The following is a 13190-nucleotide window of genomic DNA, read 5'->3' as shown; positions in this document are numbered from 1 at the left end:
TTTCTTTTAAATTCACAAACTGATATTTTTACATTTGATATCCCGTATCGACTCACTATGTAAGTGTGTGGTCTGGTGGATAAAGAAACTGATTGAAGAATAAATTCTATGGTATATATATATACACACACACACGTTCTCCATGATCTTCGCACCTATTGTATCGTACTCGTTGAACTACGAGCTATTATAACATGTACAAAGTTTTAATTTTCCTTAGGTCATAGCTCGTAGATTTGAAATCCCTATCTCGGCTTAAATTAAGCCAACGTTTCTGATTCGACTATTGATGTATTTATTAAGTTTCTGTGTTGCGTCTCTTTACGATTATAATTTAGGCTTTATTACTTGGAGGTTCTAAATGGTTCAAATATGAAACAAATAAAAAAAAAAAAGAAAAATAAATACGTAAAGTAACCAATACATCTCCTGTAATTACATGTATATACAAATGACCACCAGGTGTCGCTACAGATCCTTGACACTTTTTACTTTGCACCCACACCAAACTTAAAATTGCTACCGTGATTGCGTTAAACCAACGCTACACTTAACGTTCTTTCAGACACGATCCAATTTAATTCGTTAATTTGACACCAGGTAGAGCAACGAGTTCGCAATGTTCTTGCTTATTGGCCTCGACGTGCGCTCCCAATCGTTTATGCGTTTTCTTCCAGAGTGCGCGGTTATTCGCTCGATAACTTGTCTCCGAGTGGGCAACTCCTGACCTAGCTGTCATTTTTGATGACACGCGTTCTACAAGTTGCCTGTGCTTCGTGCAGCTGGAATGTGTGTAGCCTCGTGGACTGCAAAGTTTTCTTTGTGTGCGTGTGCGTGTGTGCGTACGTTTCGTTGTATGTTTGTGTGTGTGTATGTTTGTGCAAACGCAGGAATGAATCTCGCAGAGGGAAAACTGTACTAACTCATGCGTACCCTGTAGATTTTATTCTGGAAAAGGAAATACCAGCCAGAAGTAACGTGCCATACTTTTATCATTATATTAAGAGCTCGAATCAAAGGTGGGTACATTTATGCAGACACCTACTGTTATTATAAGCTTAGACAAACATCTCAACCTACCTTGATATTACTAGTCAGTTAGGCTTAATGCAAACTACGCTAGTGATTCCATATTTATCTGTTTATAACCGCATATTTCAATAATTTTTATACCGATGGAAATTTCAAATATATGCTCCTGAAAAATATATGCTCCTGAAAAATATATGCATGATTTGAATTAAAAAAGTATTTCCAATTTTTTATCCGTATCAGTTATCCTTATAGAGGAACGAAGAAATACTCTGCACGCATTAGAGCATAATATATATAGATCATGAAAATATGCGCATTTAAAGGCTAATCTTAAGGTACATGTCCTTTGAAGACTAATCATTATGTACATGTCATTTGAAGGCTAATAATAAGGTACACGCCATTTGAAGACTAATAATTATGTAAATGTTCTTTAAAGGCTAATCATAAGGTACACGTCCTTTGAAGACTAATAATAAGGTACACGGCAGTTGAAGACTAATCTTATGTACCTGTTATTTAAAGGCTAATCATTAGGTACTTATCCTTTAAGGATAATGCAGATCCTTATGCAGATCGCGAAAGTACCATAGGAAAATGAAATGACTCTAATACAGATGGGCTATCGTTCAAAAATTGAATGAAACATTAGTTTCACACTATACATAGTTTGAGATCACTAAGAAAGAGTTTGTTGGAATTACGATCAAGGCAATATGTCATAAGTATATTACATCAGTAAATGAGGGCATACTTGGAAGCTGAGAGTGAATGCCACTAAAAAGTGAGTGAGGACTAGATTGTTCTCTCATAGGAAGGGTGTGATTGGAATGGATTGCCATTGGATGTTGCGAATGCCAGCAGTTTGAATGATTTCAAGAATAAGTATGATAACTGGTGCTTGTAGTATGTGGCTTCCCTCGATGAGTCCCTGATTCCCAAGAGGTCTCTCAAAAAAATAATAACGTGTGTTTTCTGGCCAGTTTGTGTTTTGAGAGAGAAAATCAATCTACGGAGTTTTCGGTAGGGGGGGGGGACCTTTACCAGCTTTATAGGAAACCAGTTAACTTACTTTTATCTTAAAAGTCCTAATAAAAGTCCTTCTCATCCTAAACGGATCAAGGACTTTTTAGACATGAACAACATCCAATGAAACTGAAAAGAGCAACTGAAGGAGGGATCTATAGGCAGAATAGATACCAAAAGGTACTGATTGAAAAAAAGAAAGAAAATCAAATAGATGAAGAGTGATATCAACGACATAAGATTAGTAGGATTAAACACTTACTCACCCTGTACCCTCTACTGTCGATAGCTTTATTAAGATTAAATCACTAAATCCTTATTAGCGATTCTTTGTACATTCCAGGAAAATATGTTTTTCCCTAGCTTTATTATTCACTAGTTTTGTGCGCGAATTTGATTAGTGACATGCGTCAAATCGTGCACTAAAAGTAGTGCAGAATTGTGTTGTTGTTAACCAAACAATATCTAAAATGATTTAGTTTCGATTCTAGACTGCAAGCATTCAGATCACCTGAACAAGTTCCTTAAATCATTCATTTGAATGTTCGTTCAAAGGAATGATCATTCAAAATGAAACCTTCGTGAATGGACAAATTAACTGCTGTGTTCTGCTCTCTCGTTAATGGTAATCTATTGCTGATTTCCTTCTTTTGTATTATACATCTTTCAGATGTTCTCTCATGATGTTTTCATATAATCTCATCATATGATCTATGGCAAATTTTCTCACATATCAGTAATTGTTTTACCTTCGAAGGATGCAGAAGTTTCAAGTGACCTCATGAAGCAAGTAAACCTATAATTCTAATATATCAGTCTGTGGATAAACCGCGTGAATATCTGATATCAATTATACTCTTAAGTGGAAGATGAATTTCACCACTCCGTTGAATAACATCATCCTGTTTATTGGAGGACTGAAGGATTTGAGAAAGTGCCATGCTTGGACTCCAGAGCTAGTTTTCCGGAATAGCTAACCCTTAGCGAACCCAGAATACAATACCATAAGTTTATAGTAAAACATAAATTGTCCTTTAGGTACGGGAGTCACACAAACAATAATATGTGGTTAATTTAACAGGTGTCATCATACCACCTCAAATAAGTAATGCGTTTTATATAGTAGAATCCAAATTCAAATTGGATGCGTGTTTAATCTTTTTTCATTTATTTTTCTCTCTCTGTTTCCTGTGCTCGTCCTAGAAAATTGCCACTAAATTCAATAAAAATTTAAAGGAGAGTCTCTCAGAGAGTTCATAGACTGATGAACAATTTTGTTTCTCTCCTCTGATTAGCCCAACACTTAATAATGTACCTAAGAAAAAAATCCGACGACCATCCATCACACTGTTTTTATTCTTTTAATTCTTATTTCCTGTATGCAGTGTCGCAGAGAGTCGCCGCAAAATCACTCTACCAGCTTTAAGATAAATCATGTCAAGTGTTAATGCAAATTATTGTGGTATAATTGATGCATTCAAAATTCACTGAGAGATCTGAGGCAATATCGTAATTTGTTCACGAAGAAAGATTGTAAAGAATGTTTTAAATCAAACTGATTCACAGTGATTGTGGAGAGTTTGGATTAGGATACATGAATAATTCACGGACATATGGCTACATTTTAAGTTTTCTCTTGCAAACCGCTAACAGGTAAATGGAAAATATGTTTGTTCCTTACTTATTCATAACACTTGAAAAAAAAAACAGTCAGCGAGCAGATTAAATGCAACGTAGTTCTTCCTAGCGAAAGCACAACACTCCCAGCTGAAACACACGCTGAGTTTTTAATTTCGTGCCTGTCATCTGCAAATTCAGGCACTTGGATTATTCAGCAGCAGACACCCTTGCTTGCATTTTAAGATTTCTCCAAGCGTGCTGTTTAGAGACAACACAAAAGGAGGAAAGTGAAGAACAACAAAGAGAGAGAGAGAGAGAGAGAGAGAGAGAGGAAAAAAATGAAGGAAGAGAAAAATATAGTCGATGGTGAGGATTAAAGAGAGTATGAGAAATAAAAGTAATGAAATGGCAGAGGAGCAACGAAGAAAGACAGAAAATATATATGAATAGTGGAATGATGAAGCAGAAGATGAATGCTCGGATATGGAAGACAAAAGAGAAGGTATGAGCAACCGGGAGAGGAATCAAGAAAGAAAGGAATTCGCCTGAATAATTTTGTTCAGGATTTTGTGCATAAAGTCGGACTCCTCATCACGTGGTGCGTTGTTATGGAGAAGTCCAGCAAAAATATCCCTGCAGATTTGAAGAAATTGACAATGATTTTCTTAATCAAAGAGTACCTGGTAGTAAAAAAGCGATGTCATCCTTATGAACACGACACTCATAACTATTTACAATCTTTCCTGTACCAAGAAGTTGATACACAAATTCCGTACCAAAAATTTGCCGACAAGGTAATGTTTACTTTGTTGATTACTCGGATTATTCAGATTACTGGGTTCTGAGCAACTGGCGATTCTATCTAAAACTTGCCATTCGGTGTAACCCATGAATCTTCAGATAACGCCACCAAAATATAAGCTCACAGAGACCCCGCCCCCCCCCCCCCCCAAAAAAAAAGAATCATCCACGACGATAAGCTGGCACATATTTCAGGAATCGTCTAGAATAGACATGGTTCGTTAAATGTTTTAGCAGAGATGGGAATATGCCATATGGTTAAGACACTTCGTTCGCCTATTGCATGTTCATTCAGCTAAAAAGGAGCTCACAAAAGATACACTTCGAATGGGCTCAAGTATATGCTTATGGTAGTTCAATTCCTTGCGAGTGATGACCCAGGACCTTTCCCGAAATGACTTTCGCACATCTTTTTATTCCACCACTCCCCTATAAAAGCGTTTATTATTATTATTATTATTATTATTATTATTATTAGTAGTAGTAGTAGTAGTAGTAGTAGTAGTATTGGTTCAAAAATTCTAAACAAGCGTAAATTATGAAGTTTTTCTTCTTGTTGGGATTGAACTTGGTTAGAATTACAAAAGATGAAACAAAAGCTGAGGTCAGCATAGTATGTCTGTTAACTGCGTCTATTCTAGGCTGTTCTGTTTTGCATAGGGAAACTGAGTTTAAGAACTCCACCTTTTGAGACAGATTATACATCTTCAATAATTAAAAAAGGCTTTATAAAGATTCCTTGCTGTTATCACATCAGAAGATGGATATGAAATAGCCACTTGTTCTAAATGTTTCAGATGACCACATCCAACCAAGCAATTGATTATAACTGGAATGCTTCCAGGAATTTGATCATTGCATATCTTTCACAAATTTTGGTTTAGTTCAAGACATCCTTAAGACGTAAAGATATTGCGGTAATTTAGTACCATAAGTGTAGTTAATCGGCAACTCTTTATTCACTTCTTTCCCACTGTGGAGAACAGGAATTCTTTGTAAGTGTAGTAGGAATATGGATTGTTTATTTTATGCAAAGTTTTACTTAAAAACTTAAACAAATTTATTGCTCCGAAGAAATCTGACTTTCATCATACACATTTCCTTGGTGGAAAACAAAAACAAAAACAAAAAAATATGGATTTTCTTTCAGATTCCTTTTGCATCAACTTATTTCAAAGGAAATCAATGCAAATCTCGGAAACTATACACAATTCTGCTAAAGCTATGAAACTCAGAGCCAAGTCTAATAGACGGCAGTAATAGCAACCAGAGCCTCATTACATTCCTTCAGTGTATTACACAAAATCCCACGAATACCGTTGTAGGTTAACAGGATGAGTATCTAGAGAATAGGGAAACTACTGGAATACTGACCATTTAGAAAGATCCATAATAGGGATGCGGTTGCATTTGTATAAGCGCAGTCTATTCAACGATTAGTTCGCTGTCAAGAACCAGCCAAAACCTATGGAACATTGCTGCAGTTATAGAGGAATATAGCAGTACAGTGACAATTCATGCCAAGCACTATATGAATGTATAGGGATGACGAGAGATGGTGTTATGGTTTTGCATAGTTTGGTCTTGTATTAGCAAGATCTGTCATGCATCTCTGTCCTTTCTCAACAGAGTGGGCTAAAGAGAATTCGGAGGAAAACGTGCCTATCTACAGTCTGTATCCCGAGGTGCAAGTAACTAGCAGGACATCTGAACTTTGAAGTTAAGAGAGCGGTGGTTGTGCCAAATTAATGGTCTTTGATGGTCCCAATTCTCCTCATACTCAGGACAGTAGTGCAAGATATCACTAACAGTAAATTCTTTACAGCTGCAAAGCTTTTATTTTTGGTGCCGAGTTAAGGAGAGTGTAGCATGTTGTTGTAATTCAGTCATTACAGTAATTTCTTCCTTTTTAAATACCAAATTGCCTTTCAATATCGAAAATTTCCCTTACGTTTTGTCTCTGAAATCAAATCAATCACAAATCTCAGCTATAATGCGTGTTTCTTCTTTTCAGCCTGTGACCTCAAGAGTGTTACTCTACTTACAAAAGATAATATAACAGCACATTTCTTACAAAGTGCATGAAATGTATTAACATTGCAACAAAGTGTTTAATGAATGCTTGAAGCAGTCTTTTTTGTTTATCAGTATAACTTTTGTAGTGCTATGAAGGCGATGAAATCAATCGCATAAAATCCATTGTTTATTGATAAAGCTAAATACTGCTTTGTCGATAAGAGGGCGCCATGATCGACTGTGCAAATAAGAAATGATATTAAACTAATTTAATGCAAATATTATAAATTTTATATAGAACATAAAAGGAAATTATATACTAATTATTATTTGTTTAAAAGATTTTCTTAGTAATTAGAATTTTAATTATACAAAGAGATTTTGCAAGTATACCTTTTTGAAATTTTTAATATTAAGTTAATTATATCGATCTGTTAGTGAATTCCTGCTTTGCATAGAGTAGTATTTGTATTTTGTATTTGTATTTTTTATTTATATTTTTTATGTGAATCTGTTTTTTTTTCTTGTGTGTTTTATTAGCGCAAGTAAGAAAGCATACTGCTTTTCAGTTCTGATTAAGTATCCCAAAGATCCCAGTTGCATTTCTTTTAACTACTCAACTCCAATTTTGTATGTACAGTTATATATGAAACTTAAAACATATGTCCAATATTTACTGTCTTTGAACTCCTTATGAAATCTATTTGTTCATTCAAAAACTAACGTTCAAATCTCAAGAAAAAAAATCGAAGTTGAAATTGCTACACCAGCGCAACTTTCTAGTAAAAAAGAAAAAAAAACTGTTTGTTAATGTGACATCTTAGGATGATGGCCATTCTTCTTTTATCTTCCTCGTTCTCTGTTATCTAAAGATAAAAAGAATTCAATCGAAAAAAAACTTTCCTCATATGTATGCACTAAGAAGGAGCGCTTTTTTTGCTGAAAGGAATTTGTTTCCTTTCGAGCCAGCAAGTTTACAAACAGCTTGTAATATAGGAAAATTCCCCCTCCCCCCTTCTTTCTGGGATCTGGCTGGGCTTTATGTTGTCAGTGAGTTCGTTGCGAAGCAAATTTCTATTTATGGTTTGAATCCCGCTCGTATAGCTTCAAGGCATCTCTGAAAGATACATCCAAGTTCTCTGGAGGCTATCGCAATATATACTATTCGCTATCACTATCCGACAGAGGCTGTCGTTCGCATTTAATATTAATTTGAATTCACATCTATTTATTTATTCTGCTGTATCCCAGATTTTATGATGCATTAGAAATATATGACTGTCAAATATATTGTGAAAAATATCAATTTTAAATTGATTTTAAAAACACATTATTTTTCAGCTCGGTTGCATGCCAAAGAAATATTTTATCCATTCATTTTATTGTTATATTAGAACTTAGGGCACCGTTGCTAAAATATTGCTGGAGCGAATATGTACTATTGTTCAAGCGTAATACCTTATAGTCATTCCAATCATTGTTGGAATGCAAGAGTTGAATCAAGTTTCTAGAACCATTGGATGCAACAATATACTGCATCGAGAATCATTGTCGTAACGCAATAGATCTATTGTTTCAATACGATATGTTGGACAGAACCGTTTTTTTCAAGGCCAACAATAATATATTGTTGAATAATACTATTGACTTGTCACAATCCAGAAGAGCTTTGTTTATAATCGTTGCAGTAACCTTACAGAAAAATTGTTATTGCAATCATTATTGTATAAAAGCACTTGACTCTAAACATTTTTGTAATGCGGTATTGAACTGTGTTGTAAGTACGCTGTTGAAATTTCTCAGAGCGAGTATTATATTGGATTTATTGTTGTAATGCAGTGCACAGCTATTAAAACCATTGTTGGAACGTTCAGTGCAGCTTGCTAGTATCATAGTTGTAATAAATACAGTGTAGATGTCAAGCGAAAAAAAAAGTTGAAATTGTTAATCCAGTGATACGACAGATGTATGGGATCATTATTATAAAGGAATAATGCATGTGCGGAATGTACAATGCTGAATTGTCCCCAAGACCTTTAAATAATCATGTTCATTATACATTTAAAATAATGTTTAGAATTATTATTATTTTAGTTAATAATTAAAATAATTATTAAAAACTAAAAACTAAAATAATAAAAACTAAAATAATTATTATTTCAGCCGGCCTGGTTGGCCGAGTGGATAGTGTATCCGCTCTCCAGCCAAAAGGCTCGAATCCTGCCGTGGGCATCGTTTGTGACTGTCTGTGCGAATACCAGCTGTGGTCGGCGGTAGATGGCGTTGGTGTAGTTGCGGTGAGTTGGATATTGAATGGTAGAGACGGAGTTGTAGAGCAGGTGTCCTCCCTTGATGAGTCCATGGACTCCCTGGAGGTGTCAAATAATAACATGTGTACTGTTATACTTTATTGCAATATCGCATTGGGGCTACAATCTTTGTTGAATACAGTGATGCATGGTCGAGTAGTTTATTGCTATAATAAATATTGACTGAATTGCATAGTAGTGATAGTGAAAATATTGTTTTACTGTTTAACCCATTATTAAAATTAACATAAATGCAGAGCATTGTTCTAAACATTCTATTCATACAATGTAGTGAATACTATACTGATTCAGAAGCATTGTCACAATGCTTTTGTATTTTGCAGCGTACCGTGTTATAAGTCGTATATAATACTACTATCGTAGCATAGTTATTATAGCAAACCTGGAATATGGTTATTGGCGTGTCTCCAACTGACAGAGTATTGTTTGAAAATGATTGCTATCTAAGCGCTGCCACTATGTCAGCTAACTTCGCTAACTTGTATAATTAATTAAGGAAGTTTTCATTACAAATTACTACTCATTGGAATCATTAATTACAACTAATTACATCAGAATTGATCAGCTTTACGATGCGTTTAAATCATATATTCTCAAACAAATATTCATTTAATATCATGATAATTTGGATAACATTCCAAATTGACCAAAAATCATTCTGCAGAACAACGAGATATCGCTCAAGAGATGGAAAAGCAAGATTTAATTAGTATAAATATAAAACCATTATGGATTTTAATAATATATATTAATTATTTAGGGTATACAATTTTAATTTATGATATTATATTAATTTCGTTACTTTCTTGTAGACACCTTTCATAAAAGTAGATAACATTCAAGATATTTCTTAAAAAGAACAACGTAGTCATTCCCTGTAAATCTTGTTTCACTGCATTACAATATAGCTCAGCAGGCTTTATATCAGGGACTTTCTATCATCCATCTCCTGCCCCTGTGCAGGGGCAGGAGATGGATGACTTTTACTACTTATTCTATGTGCATAATAATGACTTGTTATAAGAAGGAAGTAAAAACAGACAGAGGGAAAGAGATTGTCATCATGGTTTTCCTGTCAAATCTGAAAAGTAGTTATTGGAAAACATACAAATATCGAGAACTTTTGATGAAGCGCAAGCGTTAGAAAGCCCATTTGTGTTGCCTGCTTGAAGCAGCGAAATAAATCCCACTTGCTTTGCGTGCACATATCAGATGGTTGCGTTCGTGTAATTTCAAGCTACCGTGTCGCGCTGGCAATTCTATTTTCTCCACTGAACGAATGATTGATGGTGTCGTGAGCCACTGCTGGCCATTCAGGCACCTCAAAAGATGGCCTTTGTTTTCAATGTGTCCAGCCATAGGCGCGCAAACAGACTACTGTAGTTCATATGCTAAGCATTACTTACAGAAATAGTCAATATTGAAGACAACGTATACACACGCATCAGAGACACTACATTTTATGAAAAGGAAAGAAAGAGAAGATAGAATTAACAAAACTATTTTGAAGAAAGTTTTTAAAACTGATTGGTTTATGATCAAGGATAAAATATAATTTTCTACCCAAGTAGGAAATTGAGTTTGCTCCATCTTTCATGGAGCAAACTCATCAGGTTAACACCTTTAAATTGGCTTCATTCCATGGTGTTCCTTTTTAGTACTGTAGGTACTATGGAATCCGGTCTTTAAAGAAAGCCAAGAAGTTGGATACAGCGCTTTCAGAACAGTGAAATTTTAAAAGTCACATGTAATTTGTTTGGAAAGACTCGAGTCTGAATCTAGGAAGTAAGAAACTTTTACAAGGCTTTACAACTGAAGATGTTGGCTGATCTGATAAAGAGGCGGTAGGGATTTTCTCTCGGAAATGCGTTTCATCCTAAAAACAGGCAAAGCACCTGAAATAATATATGGAGAGAGAATTAACTACCACAGACTAGCTAACAAAACAACCATTTTACCTAATATGTGGATGAAGATATCTTTTCTTTAAGAAAAAAAGGCATATGTTGGGATGGGTGGGTTAGGTGAGAGAGAGAGAGAGACAGAGATAGAGAGAGAGAGATTCTAATGGGTGTATAAATCGGTAGAACTATAATAAAATCAGGAAAATCTATGGCTGAATTCGATGAATTATTTGCAGACTAACCACTCAAATTAATGAAGAGTAATCACCATTATCTTCTCATTCACATTAACGATGATGAGTTATGCCATTAATTTCCGTCCTCTGCAGAGGAAAATAACTGACCTTTTCCTGCTGCAGATTACAAAGAGATTACATATATCATAGATTGATTGCATCATTCACTGGAAATGATAGTTTTGCAAAGACGCCTTTAATATAATCTCATCTCATCTTTCTTTACTATCAGAACTAGTGGCCTATTAAAGTCAAGTAACTTAGCTTTTTTTTTATATAAATGTAGCTGTGATAACGACAGAGCAGTTCAGAATATGTAGATACGATCAACAGCTCTGTCGTTACCACAACTATTATCGGAGGTCAATTTAGATTTTTTCCCCAAGAGTGAATTCCTGTAACCTACCTATGAGACTGACACTGTCAGTGGAAGGGTTCTTATACATTTCTAGAGTTATAAAGGACATTAGAACTTTTCAGCTGAAGCTGAGCTACCCGATTTCACATAAAAGTATTTCTATTATGGAAACATTTTACATTCCATAAATAGATATACTGGCCTGAACACTGTTAGATGGAATATTGCAATTTTATATAGGGTCAGATTTCAAGAAATAGAGGTTAATTCGCTAGAAATAAGTTAGGTAACAAAGAACGAACTATAGCTAAATGACATATATCGCTAAATGACACTTCATATATATCTCTCCCCTCCCCCCATTGTTGACCTTTTTTCTTAAATCTAGAAAGGCTTGAAAGGTGATTTATTGATACTATCAAAATATTACGGAACATTTAGCAGAACCTAGGCAAAAAGGAGATTCTTCTCTGAATTTCTTATGGTTTACATTATTGCATCATGTGATAAATTCATTTGTTATGCTAAAAGTTAGAAAATATGAAGGAAACACTTCAAAGCATTACTGCAAAATGTAAAGTAGGCAATATTTTCAAGTAATAACAAAGCGCGGACTTTCTATGAAGTATTTCATAATTTTCAGCTTAAAGAATGGTAGGTACTGTATTACCTACCATTCTTTAAGTATTTCTCCATTTTGCAGAAATACCATTCTAGAGTATTTCTCCATTTTGCAGCTAAAAACAAACGTCTAGTACGACGCGGTCAAGGTACGACTTAGATCAATTTTTATAGCTGAGCACGAAAAGGTGCGTTTTTTTTTTATACGACTAGCGAGGTCAAAGAAAACCAAGTTTGAAATATGCCGGGCTAGCCAGCAGGATGCCTAGGCCATCAATCATGTAGAGAGTCGAGAAGACAGGAACACAGACAGTAAATGAAAACGCCAGATGAATCGGAACAGTCTAAGCATGCACTGCAAACGCCTCATAAAGTAACTGACATTTTCCATCGAGGCTTGCAAACAGAACATTCCATCCACGCTTGTTGAATTTAAATAGCGAGTTAAAAAGGATTTTCAAGAGAAATTTTGAAGACTAGACTCGAATCCCAGAGTCGTTGTTATAAGCTAAAACATTATAATTTTACTAATTTTCTTGTCTAAAAATCTTAAAACACCATTTATAATTTACAAGTTAAGAGCTATAAATAATGGTAATAAGAAAAAGGTCTGTGTTGCTTAGTAAGGTACATGATGTGATGCAAATTTTCTGATGACGTATATATAAAATAGGTTTGAGAAATCTGTAACCATGCTTGAACCAAAATTAATACTCAATTCAATTAAAAGTTACAAGGGATTTGAGACATGTTTAATGCTAAAAGCCTTATTACACATTAGATTTATATCACAGGAACGTTTTGTTTGTCTGTCATTAATAAAATGACAACTATATGAACTTATTTAAATTGGTCTGTAAACTTATACTGCTTTTTTTTTGTTTTTAGGTGAGTTTATTTAACCTTCTCTTGTACGGAAAGAGATCCTTCTTGAAGAAGTTCCTCGTCATTTGCATAATTAAAATAAACACAACATGTTAAATTACTCATCAGAAAAAACGTGACTAAATGTGTAGTGATAAAGCAATATAAACTTCTTTGTGAAGAATTTTGTCCACTGTGTGCTCATCGAAGTGAAGAAATAATGCGATGCACTGAAAGTTCTGTTGTTTTAATTTTTCAAGCGTATCAAGATGACTGTTTAACGTACCGTGACGGAGGTAGTAGAATCCCTGAGATAAGAACTGTACCTGTTGTCAGACGTGCCGTTTTGAACACTGTTTAAAGTTCCGCTGGGTGCAGA

This window comes from Typopeltis vanoorti, chromosome 23 (genome assembly GCF_054136105.1).
Source record: "Typopeltis vanoorti isolate ZY-2024b chromosome 23, IOZ_Tvanoo_1.0, whole genome shotgun sequence".
In the NCBI taxonomy this organism is placed as follows: Eukaryota; Metazoa; Arthropoda; class Arachnida; order Uropygi; family Thelyphonidae; genus Typopeltis; species Typopeltis vanoorti.
Note: the sequence above shows the minus strand (reverse complement) of the source record.